The 18,523-nt window shown below is 44.7% G+C and overlaps 1 protein-coding gene across 4 annotated transcripts in view; it reads right to left on the minus strand.

Moving 5' to 3' along the window:
• IP6K1 (inositol hexakisphosphate kinase 1) overlaps positions 1-18,523 on the minus strand; it is a 37,148-nt gene that overhangs the window by 11,225 nt on the left and 7,400 nt on the right. The window contains exon 1 of one of the 4 annotated variants that reach the window (XM_040568985.1): positions 1,146-2,905. The exons of the other annotated variants lie outside the window; for them this stretch is intronic. The gene's annotated coding sequence lies outside the window, so the exon portion shown is untranslated. Of the gene's footprint in view, positions 1-1,145; positions 2,906-18,523 lie in introns of those variants that run through there. 4 annotated transcript variants of the gene reach the window in all.

Below are 18,523 nucleotides of genomic sequence, written 5' to 3' on the forward strand. Positions count from 1 at the left end.
TTTAAGAAGAAGCTATCTACAAGGCTTGAAAAAACTGAGATGTTCTATCACGCAGCCTAACGATATTCTTCGGACTAACTCGGAGCAAAGGGTTATTACTAAACATGGACACTATCCACAAATAAAGACAGAAGAATCCCAGCAGTTTCAAACAACTATAAAGCAAAAAAACTATTTGATGGCCTAAATATTACTCATCCTTCCTGTGTTAAACAAAGGCACTGGTTCAACTATTTTAGCTGGCTCATAAAGTTCAGAGTCCTTCCAATTAGACTGCGATGTTGTGTGTAACCCCCACAACAGCGGGAGGGAGACCAGTTCAGCCAAGCAAGCCTCTTGGTATTGTCCCACGCTGCGACTAGAGGTCAAACAACAGTGAGAGAGCAAGGCTGGTTTAGCAGCCCTCCTCTCAGAGAGGGTCAGGGGAACAGATCACCCACTAGGCTGCACTTGCAGGGGGGGAGGTTCACGCGAAGTTACTGGTGACTGCACAAGGACACCCCACGTCTGACATTCCATTATCCTCCCCCCTTAAAATACCCTTTACTGGGAGAGGACTGGCCCTACAATATTTAAGTCTAGATGCATACCTACTCCAAATCCGAGCTACATGCCTCACGTTTCAAACACTTCGTCTTTAGCAGCACGGGCACAACGAGCAATAAGTGGCATTTTCTTGTACTGACAAAACCTTTCCGAAGAAAAATCGGAAAGGGCAGGTAACTCTGCTCTTCATAACCACGAAGGGGGGTAAAGCCTCACCTCTTGGTGGCACTGCCCTTCAGCACGTGCCACTCCTCAGTAACAAACAGCGCTGTGCTCTCCAAGATCCTGCTGGAGCACTCAAACATTACTGACCCACGGCTGAGATCTCCACGTCTTATGAGACCACCACCAGAAGGGGGGAAATAGCTAGCAGTAGCTGAGGGAACCAGAGAGAGGGAAAAGCGTCAAGCACATCCCCATGCATACGTGGGTATGGAAGAGCAGGGGCCAGAAAGGACAAGTCTGAGGCAGTTATTCAGGGTTCCAGTTTTAAGCAATTTCAAACTTCAGGGCAAGACATCAGGTCTTGCAAATACATACTAGGAAGGGTGTTCCATATCCAACTGACTTAACTCGCATCATGCTCCCAGTGCCAGTACCCGTCCAGCTACACAAACGTCTGAGCTGATGCAAGGATGGAGACAGCAGGATGGTGGCACAGCTCCTGTGAGGTTACAGCTACCAGTAGAACACGGTCTGAGGCTATCAGCCCAGGAAAAAGGCAGTGGGAAGAGCAGGGATGGCTTCTTTGATGGTTAACTTCAGGTGGCAGAGAAACTAGCCTCAGAAGTCACCGTGCACATGAGAGGTGGTGGCAGAACTTCCCTGTGATGGGTACGAAAACTACTACAGACGGCACATCAGGATGCTGATGTTCCCACTCTCCACAAGCTGTCTTGTATGGGAATACTGGCAGTGCTTCATGACTCACCAGTAAAGCTATTTTCTACCAAAATAAAGAGAACAAACGTTTAAAATTGCGATGCATTACACAACAAGAGAGCCGACTGCACTAAGTACCATTGACTCACGCCTTCATCACAAGCAGCCTGCACATCTGTCTCTCCAACATCACCTTGCTGTAGGACTGCGGCCTGCCTCAGGACCTGCAGTGCTGAAGAATAAGGGAGGAGCCCAGAGCTGGGCCAAATGCAAGGGATAAATACTGACCTCAGGGTCATACTGACAAGTGTTAAGACTTTCCCTTAACAACTCCAAAGCAGTCAGGAGCAAAGAACAGAAATAAAAAGATACCAGCACACCAGGCAAGAGGACTAGGGCATCTGGCCAGTGGGTGCCTGATGACTGCTTCTTGAGAACTAGAGGTGGTCTTGCTGTCAAAGAGCAGCAGCAGCCACCACCCACGCTGAAAAGCATTGTCTTTTCGAGTGATGCTGGATTGGGTGACCCAACTTTTACAGAAGAAAACCCAGTCTAGGAAGGAACAGCCTCCCACCATACTGTGACGCAAGATCAGCTTCCCACAGCACAAAAACTGGCCCACAGGCCTGAGACACGGCAGCGGAAGACTGAGACAACTTCAAGGACCTCTGCGCAGCAGCACACCCCTCCGAGAACCTGCAGCAACACTCAGGATGTAGCCAGAAACATTCACATTTGGCCAGTCTGGCATCCTGGAAGCTACAGTCCTTCCTGGCCTGCTCGAGTGCTCAGTTTTGGATCCTGAGCCTCCCCCGGATCTCGTTCAGTGCTTCAACTACTACCAAATACAGCTCTTTTTGGAGACGCTACCCTCACCCTGGCAAGCATGACTCTACAGATCGAGGCCACATAGCAGAACACTATAATGACACATAAATCAAGAGCAGAACAAGTTTTAGGGAACACTTGCAGAAAGCCAGCTGAGGAAGAGCAGCACTTAACCATGGGAGTAGTGGGGGATGATCTACCACAGCACTACTGGAGCACTCAGGCAATGGAGAAGGCAAGAACCACTCTCAGGTGTGCTCCCTGTGCCACGAGCTCCACAAAAGCACGTTCTCTTCACCAAGTTTTCCTGTCAACAGGGCACAAACGCACCAACTGCTGAAGAGCACGTCAGGAAAGAGCCTCATTTACTTTGAGATGGAGCTTGAGTGAACTTACAGAAAGAACCACGTGGAAAATAAAACTAAGCTTGCAGAGGGAGTCCTTAGGCATACCCTGTGTTTCTGTCTTCCAGAGCTCTGAATGACAACTATTTGTGCCCTGCTCATATCCCATTAATCACAAAGCTTCATCACTTCTGCCAGTAGCCTGAGAGTCCAAAAATGTTCTTTTCTGCTTCCTGAGAAAGGAGAGGAAGCCAAGCCTTTTCAGCTCCTCCTGAGGTCGAGCTATGCAGTCTTAACTACGGCTGGAATGCCTAAAGCGCTCAGCAAAACGGGTGTACCTAGATCTGGGATTACACAAGATTATTTTAGCTTCCTTTAATTTAGAGGCCAGACCAGCAGGAACTGCAAAGGTCCTTTTACTGTTACCTACACATAAAGCACAGCACACATCTGAGTAGAGACAAGGTGCTTGCTAGACCCAAGGTGCAGACAGTACTTGTTTCCTCACACTAGCACACTACAGTGATGGCTTCTTTTTTTTTTCCCCCCAAGAAGCCTTAGCACAGGGCAAGGCACTAGGAAACATCTGTGAGAGTTTGCAACATATGGAGCAGGTGCTCTGCAACACTTTGCGAACATCTGTCACGCTGCTGTCTGCAAGCGAGAGTAACCAGAGCGAGGGGTCAGATGGCCTCTTCCAGCTTGTGTTCCTATTTGGCTGGATGCTGGAAAAGGTGGCAGTGCTGCGATGACACCAGGCCTGTGAGCGGGAGAGGACAGCAAGTAAGAGGGATGATATCAACTGATTTAATTCCCTTGCTGCTCTTCTTACCAGGCTTCCCCTTCTTCACCGGAGAGACGCAGCACATAGGCAGGAGGACGCAGGCTGCCCGGGGACCTGCCAGCCCTCCTCACTGCCATCCCTGCCGCCGCAGGGGGCAGGCTGGAGGAAGGGGCAGCCCCGGGCAGGTTATCTCCACTCCTTCCTCTCCAGCAGGCAGTGAGGCACGAGAGCAGAGCGAGAGGGAGCTGAGCTGCTGAACCCCGCTGCACCTCGCTGCGAGCACACCCTGCCTCAGCAGCACAGGGCACCTTCCCGCTCTGTTCTCTGACACCAGCTACGGCCCAACCTCCGGTTCCAGAGCAGCAAGACCCGATCGAATACGTACCCTAACAAATGGTTGCTTTATCAGTACCGGCCCAGAGCATTTTCTTTGTCTGGTATCAGCTTTGCATTTTATCGGAGAGATGAGAATGTGACAAATGCTTTCTAGAGAACAGTTTAGGGAAGATCGGTGCTTACGATGCCTTGTCAGTCAGCTTTCTGTGCATTCATTTCTGGCTTCTCTTCATCTCATTTACAAATACACAGGTTCATTTTAAACTACTCTAACACAAACACCGCTGCTCAGCACAGCTACTCCGGTGGTCAGACAGTTGCAAAGGAACTTATTTTCAACCATCACAAGCCACAAGAATCGACTTAACCCATCAAGGGAAAAAAGAATAAATAACACTTCTTGAAGGGGCTCATAGCAGAAAGCTTATCAGCGGGGCCAACAGCAGAAAACTCTGATCCTTCCATTCACAAACAGTCACATTGATCCCATTAGAGAGGCTTGGCTCAAAAACTAACTTGGAAAGAATTTGCAACTCAACTTCTAGTCTGAATAAGCAGAGGGAACAATTTCATGTCCTGCCTCAAAAAATCCTATGTTTAAAGTTTTCATTAATGCTGGTAGCAAAGCATTCTTGCTCTTCAGTCACAGACCTCGTCCTCTTCCACAAGAGTAGAGCTTAAATAAACCAGTCACATCCCTAAGGAAGTCCCGAAGGACTACAGGATCCTCCTGGTAACTCCACCCAGAATCCTCTCCAGTACAGGAAGAGAATGGAGTAACTCTGCTGAGTTCAGCACAAAGAGTACGTTCAGAAACGAAGCGCTTTCATGTCAGCTGCAGGTACCAAGTTCCACAGCCTCCACGGCATCAAAAGGTGAGAGCTGAGCAGGTAAACGCACCGCAACAGCCTGCTGACACAACACCCACCAAAGCATGAGTCAGTGCTGGCGGTGCTCGTGCTGAACTAGAGGACAAACACCCTGCACAGCAAACCACTGCTGGCAGAGAATCAGGAGGTGTGAGCTTGTGGTAACACGCACAGAGCTCAGCCAAGTGGGTGGCACTGGGGAGGAGTGCTCCGTGCCAGAGCGGCTGCCCAATCAAACAGGTAAGAATTCACAGCAAGCAGGGGAGTTCTAAGTCTCAGGTTTGTGCCACGACGGTGAAGAGAAATACTAACACCTTGTAAGCAAGCTCCCACCCCACCTTCTCCAGGTTAAAAACCTCCCGGAAGCCCCTGGAGGTGTCAAAGCCAGAGCCGAGCAGTCAGTTCAGCCTAATCACCTCCAGAGTAATGACTGGCTCCAGAGCTGAAAGATGCTGTCATCGCACACTGCGCAAGCAGCTCTAGAGCTTGACCTCCCACTCACACCTCCACACAGACTCAACAAGTAGGGGTGGCTCTGCATCTTCAGCTGGTGTCCCTCGGGCTGCTAACGAGACAGCTGGAAAGCTGGTGGGAAGATAAGGAAGGATCCTCCCAGCTTGTGCAAGAACATGAGAAAATTCCAGTGAGGGCACCCAAATCCAGATGAGCGCGGCAACAGTCAGTTTTCAGACTTCAGGTGGTTGACAGGAACCAAAACTAAATGTTGATTTAATGGTTCTTACCTGCCACACGTGGAAAGTAAAGCACAGAGGCTGAAGTGAGGATTCTGCAAGAGGAAAACAGTCAACTCTCCTGACTCAAGAGCAAGGCACACGTATGAACCTCTTTCAGAACTATCTTACAAGAAATTCTGAGAAGAAAAAATGAAATTAGAAGTTAAACAAGAAGTTTCATACACCTGCACTTCATAAACTTAGTTTTTACTTTCAGAACATGTAAAAACATTGAACTGAGGGGAAAAAACTGGGTGTACAGCTAGCTCTGCATCTCTCTCGCTCTGAAATATCAGAGTCAGAAAACATGCAAAGGCTTGATCTGCACAAGCAAAAGGTGCATGTTGATACTTTAGTCATCCACCATGTTCTCCCTAGTTTGATAAGACGGCAGATTTTGGGGTGGAGACAACTGCTTGTTTTGGTTTCTCTTTAAAGCGATCAATGAAACCAACTCAATCCAATTGCCTGGCTTCATAAAAAAAAGAGAAGTGATTTATGTTCAGACTTCTTTTGGCACCAACTGTGACAAATCAGTTTCTAATTCCTCCTTCAGCTATTTCTTCAGAGCATGGTTACACAGACAACCCTTTGACAGCTGTACCAGCACGAACAGCACCCTCCCACTCAACTCCGCTCTGCTGGTAGAACTGCTTGCACCGAAACAAACCAGGGAACCGACTGAAGTTAAAAATAAACCAGCATTTTTTGTTTTGTTTTGTTTTTAAGGATCACTTTTCAACTCAGGTCAGATCCACAATCTATTGTGCAGCTGTACAAACAGTTGTATCAGCACAAGGTGCCAGAACTGCTGATAGTTATCCCCGTGCCTAAAGCCAACATTTACATTCCCAGCTCAACTCTTATTTCACAGTTGCTGTAGAACAGGATTACTTACTGAACTGAACACGTAGGGTATTTTATTGCTGCTGTTCGCAACTGCACGGAGGGTCTCTGAGACAAAATGAGGTCACACTGATGAGTATCCTACAACTATGGCATGGCTACCAAGTTCCCTTGAGCTGCTGCTCGTCCTAAGTTATGTCATTTTGCAGTCTAAACACTGAAATAAATATAAAAACATAACTAAGAGTCACTGATGCGAACGAACAGCTTTGGGCCAAATTCTGAAACAAAACTCTCATAGAAATTGCCTAACTATTAACTCTCTTGGTGATCTCCCATTCCAAAAAAACAACCTTCAAGCCTATGTGATGTACACATTCCCACTGCTTTGAAGACAGTGACATTCAAGGAGCAGGGAGCTGACCTGCAGTTTTACCAATCCTGAACCTGATTTTTGTACTTCCATGTAAGTCAAAGATGGAAAACCAAAATAAGCACTAGGCAATGATGAAATGCTAGCATGCTTTAGAAATGACCACAACAGAAAGACTGAAGGCTCTTTTCCCAAATTACCAGCTCAAATACTGCTTGAAACAAAACCAGCTGAAAAACTGAAAATACTTCCCATTGGATGGCTGCTTAGCAACCTACTTGAAAGGTCTTCGCTCTCAGTTCTCTGCTTTCAGCTGGTGGCAGGTACCCACATCAGACACATCACAGGCCATTATGTAAGGCTTTCTCATTGAAGAGACAACACAAAAGAATGAATAACTACTAAGATTTGACTTCTAGAGCAGGGTATGAGGCATGTTAATGAAACAGCTTCAGGAAACAATTTCTACAGTTCCTGTTGTGTCTGCTCTAGAAGAGAAGAATCAGTCTCTAGGCTGTTCAGCAGCCTCGCTTTGTACAAGATGTCAAATCATTCCATGAGGAGACAGAAAACTAACAAAACCGGTATTTGGCAAATCTTGGTTTGTTCCTTAACACGCATCTCAGTGTATAGCTCCACGATGGCTCAAGTAAAATCCAAGTCAGCACTCTTCAACCCCATCCTCTCCCCTGAGTCAGCAGTGGCACTCACCCGGATCCTGCACAGAAACTAAGCTGACAAAAAAAAATTAACCTGAGGAAAAAAATAAATGTTTTCGCCAGCATGGCTTCCTGAACTGGTTTAATGCCAATGCTACTGAAAGGAAAGGGGAGAATCATCCAGCAGAGAGGAAGGCACGCAGAGGAGAAGCAGTGCCAATGTTATTCAACTTCAACTGTCCTGCAACCACGTGCTCAGAAGTCTCACCGTGACTTTAAAGAGACACATTGCTGCTCCCAACAGAAAGGTCATTCAACACTTTCAACTCTCCCAGCATCTGCTTTCTACCAGCATTCTTGCCAACGGTTAGATTAAGGTCCTGATCTGGTAGGAAACTAGGTGTGCAACACAGAAAACAAAACAAGAAGCTCCTTGTCTAATCCAGCCGGGTCAGCTCTGGCCCAGCCCGATGAGGTCCTAACAAATCTGAACCACGTGCTTCAACAGACCCAAAAGCATCAAAACACAGACAGGAAACCGACTAAACGTAGGGGAAGAAAGGCTAAAGCTCAGCTTCAAGTAACTGTGAAGCTGTACTCTTACTCATCATAGTCTTGCTGTGAAATTTTGCGTAAATAACGTTTATATAAAAACAAACTTTTGTACAAAAGATTTAAATTGCATATAAGAAAATGAACGGTTAATTCTTCACACTAAGTTCTCACAACACATCATTAATACTCCCGACATCCTATTTCCTCAAAAATAAACCTGATTTATTTGTTGCCAGCATTACTTTCAGAGCAAGAGAGCTACTAAAACGTACGTATATAGGTGTTGTGGCCAAATGGACTGTTGTGGTTTAGCCCGGCTGGCAGTCAAACACCACACAGCCGTTCGCTCACCCTCCCCCCTCCCTCTCCGGGATGGGGGAGAGAAACGGGAAAGTGAAGCCTGTGAGTTGAGATAAAGACAGTTTATTAAGACAGGGAAAAGAATAACAACAACAATAATGATAATAATAGTATTAATAGTAATAATGTGTACGAAATAAGTGATGCAGAATGCAATTGCTCACCACCCGTTGACCGATGCCCAGCCTATCCCCGAGCAGCCGGCCCCCCCTCCACCCCGGCTAGCCACCCCTATATATTGTTCAGCATGACGTCAGATGGTATGGAATACCCCTTTGGCCAGTTTGGGTCAGCTGTCCTGGGTCTGTCCCCTCCCAGCTTCTGCTGCATCCCTAGCCTGCTCGCTAGCAGGACAGAGAGAGGCTGAAAAGTCCTTGGCTTGGTGTAAGCACTGCTCTACAACAATTAAAACATCAGCATGTTATCAGCGCTCTTCTCATCCTAATCCAAAACATAGCACCCTGCCAGCTACTAGGAGGAAAATTAACTCTGTCCTAACTGAAACCAGGACAATAGGTGAGGGTGAGAAACAGCCTGTTGTGTTTAACTAAGGCATGGCAACCAGCAGCAGCATGTGCAAGCAGCACTGAGGAGCAAAGCCAGGAGAATCAGCGACAACAACATTATACAAACAACACTGATTCATGAACAACAAAGAATTCTTAGAAACTGCTGCCTGGGTTATGTCTGTCAGACCCAGAGAGGGGACAGCCTCTCCAGGTACGCTGCAGTGACGCTGAAGGTGACGTGAAGCTGGAACTAGCAATTCATCCCCTACCTCGCCAAAAAGGGGTCTCGTGCTGCCAGAAGCACCCCAAAAGCTGCGTGCATGTACCTCTCGTCTGCTGGAGACCTCGCACTTCACCGTTTGCTGCGCACTGCGGTACCTTAATGCTAGTGACATTATAGGGTCTTCTCAGAAGAATTTCACTTACTCCTAAGGTATGTTTGATGACTTTAACCTGAAACCGTTTCCACATGACCGACACCTGTTTTAGCTAGCTCTTGGCACTGCTCATAACACCTACCTCTGGACACAGCCTTGATCAAACAGGGCATTCCTGGAAGACCTAGTTTTACCTCACGGGTACTGCAAATTCAACTTCTGCAGGTCATCTTGCTGCCACTTAGAGGTCAGTACACTGAAGTCCAGGCTACTTCCATACAATTCTCTCCTCCAAAATTCAGAGCTAAAGCTGTGTCTCTCTCTTGAACATGCAAGACTGTTTCTAGCACTACTGTAGTTGGACAACCTTGCACAAGAGTTAGGTTTCTTCAAAGAGAGCAGCAGCACTAACATCTTCATAAATCACTAGAATATCATAAATCATAAAGTAGGAAGTTTATCTTAATAAATTCTTGACTGCTGACACTTAGTGATCAAACATTGGAAGTATTTATCTTTAAATAGAAAATATTAAAAGATTTTTAAACATTATGAAAATTTGGTAAAGACATCATTTAGGACTGCATTTAGACACCTGACTTTCCCCACAGCTCTCCAAACAAGTGAAATATGCACGTGACAAAATAAGGCTAGGGTAAAGCTGCACAGCACTAAGCAGAAGCACGTGGTTACATGTAGATCAAAGCATTTCCTAAGCATCTCGTGACTAACAGACTAATACCTGCACAGAGCAAGCCTTCGTAACACCGTCACAGAAGGTTATCAATCCATACACACACAGCTGTCTTCTCATAGATGGTCTTTGCTTGTGCAAACCTGAGTTTTTACAAACTGTCAAGACTCTTGCAGGACTCATTCAGATCTGCTTCCCACTGCCGTGCGATGAAGTATGAAAAAGGGAGAGAAACTGCTCACAAAGAGGTAAAGCTTCACACAGGGCTTGCTTCTCACCCCACAGAAGGCGGCCTCTCAAGGTCTCTTTGATTCTCCCCTCCGTTAGGAGGGTTACGAATCCTACCCTTGGGAGACCTCTGCTCAGCTACTGGTCTGCCACTGATATTCCACATCAATGCTGCTGATAAGAGCGAAGGGACAAGACAAAATAAGAAAGATACTTGAGGAATTCGAGGCCACTGCTTGAAGACAAGACTTTAAATGGAACCTCTAACATGAGTAGAAAAAGCTACAGCCATTGGTGCTTAGGGGGATGCCGATTTGTGGCTGCCACACACCCAGCTGTGGCTCTGCCTAGTGCCTCCACACACACGCTAGTTCAGCTTATTTCCACATGCAGGCTGCAGACTACCCTGGGAAGCAGGTATTTTAATCAAGGAAAAATTAAAGAGCTTGGGATCATTATATGACAAAAAAAATAGGGGAAGACTAATGAGTATAGTTCAGAGCTTCCCACAGCTTATGCACAGACTGCACAAATCAAAGGGAATATCTCAGCAAGCACTAAGCCCAGGTGTATTTAAATAAGTGGGGAGCAGTAATGCACTGCAAAAAACACACTGGCACCTCAAATGGAAAACCAAGGGATGGACTGAATCAAATTCAGTTCCATAAATCTTTGATTTTCAGAGATTAGAAACAAAGAATTTCAGGACAATTTTTGCTCCACATTCTTTCATTTTTTTTTTTTTTGCAGCTTGCAACAAAACACCGTTTGGACATTTCTGAATGTTGTCTATGCAGCAAGTCCTAGACAACGATCAGGAAATCATTTCCCTATTACCATTAATAGCGCATGGACATGAAGCACTATATGCTGCCGTGCAGGTGAACATAAACAGTTTCGCCTTCACAATGTAATAAGTTAAAACATATTATGAATTCTGCAGTTATGAAAAATATAAGTTTTCACGAAGAGAAACCTTAATGGGTAGGAACACGTAAGTATACGGCATCGCTGGGAACAGAAATTTATGAGGAGAATAAACACTGAAGAGGTAATCTCAATGGCTACAGTCCGTTCTGGTTTGGGACGAATGATTAAAATGTGCTCAGGAATAAGAGAAGCATGTGACAAACACAGCAGAAGAGCTTCTCAGATGCGTCTGTAAGAACACTGAGGCTTTGGCTGTTTTAGACCATACAGCGCAATAGCTAGGGTAAGCCAAGAGTTGTGTGTTTTAACCAGTATGTAGAAGCTACACTGCTAACCAAAGAAACAAAAGCCATAAGGAATCAAACTTGTGAATAGATGCTACGGAAGTTACAAATGTAGCAGAGCTCAACTGTATTCCTTAAGTAGTTCTGGTAAAATAGGACAATCAACAGCCTTCTAAGAGACCAATAACTGAAAGATAAACATAAGTAGCTTGTGGCGATCTTGGACTTTCATATCTGTTCTCAACTTGTGAATTATGATGCTTTTAAGTGAGAAAAACAACTGATAAAAAATTGCAGTTGCTGCAGATAATTGATTTCCACAGAAAGTTCCACAACTAGGACAAAACAGAACTTCTAATCGCTATTTTTAATTCTGCACCAACAAAAAAAAAATCAAGACAAATGTTATGTAAGACCATTAACCTCTTTGTTCATAACCGGCACCTTAATTTAGCACACTACCACATTAGATAGCATAATGTGAATTCTTAATGCCAAAGTGCAGCACCAGCTGCAGCGAGGCAGCAACGGCAATAACAGAGAAAAGAATCCCACAGCAAGCACCGCATAATGAATTTTGAAATTACAGTTCCTCAGGCACAAGCAGATATTCCTCAGCCTGTGCAGCCCTAATGAAACAGTACTCTTCCAGGCTGGGAATCCCCAAAAGATTATCAAACATTCCCTAGTGTTTACCCTGCAACTTCCACAAGTTGTGAAATCCAGATCTTCGTGCCACTTTGAGTTTGGAGGGTGGGCTGGAGGTGACATCTCCTGTGGTATCATACGCCATTTGCCACCCCCTGAACATAATGCCACAGGAAAAACCTTAGGGATACTGAAGAGAAATCAAAGGACATGGTAGGCCTGGACTGGCAAAAACCTCCAGCTCACCTGCTATACTGGAAGGTGGGTCAAAGCCAAGGAGGCTGTAACCAGCTGAAACTTAAGTTATTTTACATTTTGAGCCTTTTTTTTTTTTTAAGCAAGATGGCCTCTCAGCATTCCACACACGTCTTCCATGAGAGCTCACACCAGCTTTGACTGGCTTAAGAAGAGTCCAGAAGAGCCGTGCCGCAGTCCAGTGGTTATCGCATGTATGCAGAAGACCGAGTGAAAAACAAAGCAAGGTACTCTCGAAGAACGTTCATGTCAACCTCCCCATATACACCACTAAAAGACTGACTAATCTACACTGATAAGTAACAAGACTGATGAATTTCAGCCAAACAGACTTTTAAATGCTGCCATCCATCCGTCCTTATCGCGTTGTAGTAAAGAACAACGTTCAGGAGGAAAAGAAAGATTAAGAGCCTACTTTCAAAAGCTATCATCCTGCTGTGTTGAAAGAGCTCTCGGAGTTACCACTTCATCCTCCTCTGACTCCATTTACTCTTTGCAGCATTCCCTGGTGTGCTTATATTCATACACCAGCCATCCAGACCATAATGTCCCAACTCACTCAAGAATTTTGTGGGACTATCAGGGGCACTGGAACAGACATTGTCCTGAGAGAAAGTAGCTGCTTCCACCGTTCAAAGACAGAAATGCAGCCTGACTTAGCTGAGTTTGTTCTGTCTGTATTCCAGGTGGTCAGAGAAACCGCAGGTCTCTTTGCAGGATGTAAAACCAACTCACTGGAGAGTTGCGTGGCCCCATTTCTAACGTGCTAGGCAAAAGCACCTCTCCCCCATTGCTGGCAAGGCTGAGTAACTTTAACATGGGGAAGCCAACTCCATGAAGAGCAAGCCTAGGCCCTCCCAAAAAAACTTAAAGTTTCATGGAGAAACTTCTCAGCTTTAATTAAGAAGAATTTACAAAGTGGAATAAAGAACTGGTACCCACACAGATGCAAAGCAGCCAAACTGCTCTAGGTATAGAACGGACGATGATTTCTGATGCCTCCATGTTCTCGTGGTCTTTACATGCCTAATATCTCAGTACAAGATATGCGGGAGTGGCAAGAGAAAACTCAGAGCTGTTTTAATGCTCCCCGAGTGAAAGGGGAACCAGAGGACAAAACATTTGTAGCCGAGGTCACTGCTGCAGGTTTGTTGCATCTCTTTGTGCACGCCCACACCACCAACGTGATGGCAATGCCTGCTGTGTCTGAAAGCAAGCATGGAAGCGTAACACAAAAACAAAAGTACATTTTTATCGGACTCCAGAACTTCTAAGTCTCCCCTGCCCCCTTCTGGGAAGGAGGTGGATTTGTAAACTTCGATATATATTTGCAAAGATAAAATTGTTTGCTTGGGCTAACAACCAAAAGAAAACCAGAAGGTGCTTTTGCCCCAGGCAGGACTCCCTTTAGCAAAGACACGGGTATAATTAAGCACATCTCCTTCAGCAGAGACTGACTCAAGCTGGGTTTTCTCTATCCACACGCTAAAGCCACAGAGAAACTCGTACCTGCTGGAAAGCGGCCTGACAACCCACTACAGCCCAACTGTTATGACTAAGCCAATTCACTGCTCAGGTTGTGATGCAGATACGCAATGCAGACTCCCTGTCCTTTCCCCCCAGTATCTCCACCCCTTCCCCAAAATGAAGGGCAAGATAGCAACTAAAGCAAAACTTGCATGATATGCATTAACTGCTCATAAGCCTTCTCCACAAGTAACGGAAATTATACTCTATTAAGCTGCTGACAGAGCTGACTTCAGCAAAAATCCTGTTGCAGTGACTCGCCAACGCTTATCTCGAGATCTTAATGCAAAAGACAAACAAACCTCATCGGGGCCAGTGGAGAAAAGCTCTCCCACCTGCTTCTGTCTCACACCGCTAACAATGAAAATGTGCTACAATGTGTGCATTTTTGCCTTTCATAGCATTAACGAAGAGTTCGGTTTCCCCTCCACCTCCAGAGTACAGCCCTGCAATACACTGCTGCTCAGAAAACTTCCCCAGATAATCAAGCACTCCTCTTGTCCTGCTTTACCTGTGGGCTACTGAAGAAAGACAAGCAAAGACCCCACATCCTGCTCCCAGCCATGACAAAGTGAAGGCGCTTTCCAAAGCCATGGAGCATAGTGACTGCAGCACAAAAGTTTTGTTTCCTAGGAATGAGGACAAAAATCTAGATTTAAACCTATCAAGTCTGAGAGTTCATCAAAGCCAAACACCAACTTGCCACAAAGAACCATCACAAGCAAGCTAATCTCTTCTTTAATGCCTTTCAAAACCCACATATAATTTGGCTTGCTTCAAACACTCTGTAAAGCAACTTTACAATTATTATGATACGCTGTGGACTGTGACACCACTCTGATCCATCTCCTCCTCAGTTCTATACATTGCTTTTTCCTGAGCTGTCTGAGAATTAATTACATGGAAAGGAACATCATTAGATAAAGAGATTCCCAGCAACTGGCTTCTTAAAGGGACTACAGGATCTCTGCCTTCCAGAAATCTGAAGCAATGCCCATTCAATACCACTCATGTTTCTACAAAGAGGACAAGCTTAAGATCCAAATAAGTAAACATGACAGTACTATACCCAACTTCTCACTCGTGCCCACAAACAGATGTATGTTTAGCTATGGCACGAGTCTCACCTCTCTTGCCTGTGGTCTTGCCACCACCAGACCACGTCAGAGTAACATCCTGACCTGCGAAAGTTCTGCCAAAACTACAGATGACACACAAACAGCACCTTTGAGTAAAAACAGATGAATGTTGTGACTTTAATACATTCTCTGAATAAGTTCCACCTATCCCTCCAGGTAAAGGAAGGCAGGAACAGTAAGCTTCCCAGCCTCACACCACCTAGAATTTCACTACCCAAGAAGACTTTAATCTGACGTACCCAGGCAGATGTGCCGTCAGAGTTGAGTTTGAGTGCAAAAAGGCAGGGACGTCACTTGCATTGCAATTTTCTCTGTCTGACCATGCAGGTAAGGCTGAACAAACATTTTGCTTCAGCTATGCCTGTAAGTTTCCCCACATAGAAAAAGAGAACACTTCTATTCAGCAGGCCCCAAACTGCATTAAAACATTTAAAGCCAGGAGAAATAAAGCAATTCTTACACCTCTCCACTGTAGTTTAACCGATCAGAAAAGTGCCCTGACTTGGGTAAGAGACCTTACCTGACTTGGGTAAGAGACTCTTCAGATAACCACCATCAACTACATGAGGTGATCTAAACAAAGCAGCAAGATGCAATCAAAGAAAAGAACCAGGAATAGGTCACTGAGTGTTGGTGCTTCACTGAAGGTTTCAGCAATCTTGGTCAAACCACTCAGTCCTGGTGTCCTTTAATCACTGGCAAAACAGCATTTCAAAAAGGAACAGCAGGATAGTCAAGAAAACTATCTGCATACTGTTTTGAAAAGAGGGCAGTTTGGAGATCATTTTATTTTCCGCAAACCCCTTGCATTCCAGTTCGACTTCATCTTACCTGATAGTTAACTTCTCCAGATCGCAATGATCTGCGTCACAATCCATCTAAACTTGAGCTGAGTCTGTTCATACAGACCAAAATTACGGCACTGCTGTTTTCAATTGAACGTAGTGCTGTGTTTGGCCAAAGAATCAAAGCCTTTAGCAACTTTTCTGCTCAAAATGGCATAAACGGAGAAGGACAACTAGAAGCACATCAGTTCCACAGAAAGATTTAAGAGCATAAAAGCAGGATTATCCAAACAAACTCACTTCTCCCTGGTAAACAAGTTCTTGTGCCAGAAGCAGAAGGAACGGCTGTTATCTAGTACTTTCTTCTGCTAACGTAGTTCAAAGGCACTGACACTAAACAAAATCTGGGTCTTTCTTAAGCAGCTGAGGAAGGTCAGGGAGGCAGACAAGTCCAGAGCAGCCAGATGCACTGTGCTCCAGACTATAATGCCTTTTAATGCCCAGGACACAGTTTAATTTATCATATGAGAAAAGTGACCTGCAGGTTGCTCTATGATGCTGAGTAGATACACATTCTGGAATAAATATAACAAGGTCTGCAAGGAGAGGTAAAATCTCTTTATTAGACCAACCGACAGAGGACTGCCTCTTGCCTTTCCTCCCTTCCACCCTCCTCTCCCCCCACCCATTTAAAAAAAACACATTGCTGGTAAAAAAAAATCCAATTGGAAAAGTTATACACTGGAGTCCTACTTTTCTACCTACTCACACGATCCTTTTTTCCTTGGAAAGAGTGCTGGTAGCTCATGTGTTAGTCACAATGACAAAGAAGCAGTCACACCACTGTCTCTCATCTCAATATCCAAAGCAAAACAAGATTTTAAAAGCGTGGTTCTGCCACTGTAACTGTATCTACATTAAGGGATTCCACTTGTAGAGCTGCACTAGCATGGATGAACGTGCTGATTAATGCAGCTGTCCCAAGCATTTGTAGGAGAAACGACCTTATAAGCACATCCACAGGGATTTAAAGCCACATCATTGCACTGCAAATCTATGCCCCTTACTCGTCATCAGTTTAATTTTCCTAACCAAATGACCCTTTAGCTGATTTAGTTTGAAACTGGCCACAAGGCAAAAGAGTATTTATTTCATACAAGGACACTCTCGCATTCCCAGTGACATTAAAAAATCCAATATGGCAAAACATATATAACATAAAACTCAGGGTCACGAAAGGGATTGTGATCTAGGCCTTTTGTTATTCTCTTACCCTTCTAGTGATTAGCATAGTCTGCAAGACACTCAATCACTCATATTGAAAATCTAAAGTAACTCTGGAGTTGTTCTGTGGCTTGCAGTATGCTCTGGAAGGTGAAGGACAAAGAGTTAACACAGATGCCCCCAGCCACTCGAATGAGAATGAAAGGCAATCTGAACCTGAGGCTATCTTCTCAGAAGATATACAAATTGGACAGCTAGTCGCAGCTTCAAGCTCGGCAAGATGCTATGCATTTTGAAGGGCGAAAAACAAAACCCGGCATTTAAAATGTCTGCAAGATCATTTCACCAGACCAGGAGCCAGCACTGCCATCCTTTGGTGCTTTCTTCTAGCAAGCCTCAGACTTCTCATGAGCTCAACATAACATGGGCTTTGCAAAAAGCAATACTGAAGGAAAAGGGTGCTCCTAGATGCCAAAGCAACAGTCCCTGAACACAATTCACCCTACTGTATTTTCAAGCTCCTTCCAAAGGGAAGAGCCCTTTAATACTCCAAGTCTTCATTATTTCTCTTCTTATTCCATATGCCAACACCAGACAGCAGGCCTCAGAACACTCTACCACAGCAGCCAGTTCTTTGCTGAAGGCTTGAAACACAAAACTTCTCCTTTTCAACAGAAGTGAAGAATCAGATGAAGGCTATATTTAACTTCCTATTCACTGCAGCGTTTGCAAACAAGTTCTTATAAACTCTCTACAGGTCAAACTTCCAGTATCTTATCTGGATGTTAAGATGCTTAAGCAGAGCTCGAAGCTCTCTCCAACGAGAATGCCAATTACAACTGAGGTCACTGGCTAAGTAACGGAGTTCTGAAGTCAAAACAAAAAGTCATTTGTTAAACCTGATCTAACGTCAGATTTTCTGCGTCCACGAGGTGCGACGTCTGCATGTATGTATATAAATGATTTTTACCCCATGTGCTAAAAGGCACAACACACATCCATTTTGAGAACACAGACTGTGGCAAGTTCACTTTTAATAGCAGGTCTGTCCCAAGTGTATAAAAACCACCTTGGTTTTTCACACCTTAGATTCCTCTAAAGCTACCGGAACACCATGTTGCAGCTTCTACTAAGCACCAGTCCACCAAATCAGATGTCTCACAGCCAGCTGGGCTACTGGGGTTCCAATAAGTCACAGGCCATATGTAGCTAGGGAAAGCAAATTTAATCTTTTTCTTCCCCAGTTCAATACAGTGTGATAACAGCTGTCAGAAGTGTAGCCTCTCAGACTGAAAGGCAAACTAATAAGCACTATGGGTAAAAAAAAAAATAACAGTTCTAAGAAGACAGTAAGAAAACTGCAAATGAAAGCAATTCTGAAACAACGAACTGCTTTCTGCTCACAAAAGAGTCAAGCTGCCCAACTCACTATTGCATGACACTGTGCTTACCAGAATTTCTTAGAGGTATTGAATTTTCTTCTGGTTGTCATAACACAATAGGATGAAGGACAAGAAACAGTCTGGAAACACTTCACAATCTAAATTGTAACCTTTAATTGCCAGGTTTTAGGAAAACAGCAGCGCATAAAGAGATTGGTTTACTTCTGCCCGGTGAATGATAGATCTAGTACCCTTAACAATTTGAACTAAGAATATTTGGGTCAAGCCGCAGTTATAAATCAGAAATCATTTTTCTAAGATTTTGGTATTACGCAAGCCAAACCGTCAACAGTTTCTCTTTATTCTCAACTGCTGAAACACACATGGAAGTTTCAGCCCTAAGGATGCTACACAACTAACAAACA

This window comes from Cygnus olor, chromosome 10 (assembly GCF_009769625.2).
Source record: "Cygnus olor isolate bCygOlo1 chromosome 10, bCygOlo1.pri.v2, whole genome shotgun sequence".
In the NCBI taxonomy this organism is placed as follows: domain Eukaryota; kingdom Metazoa; phylum Chordata; class Aves; order Anseriformes; family Anatidae; genus Cygnus; species Cygnus olor.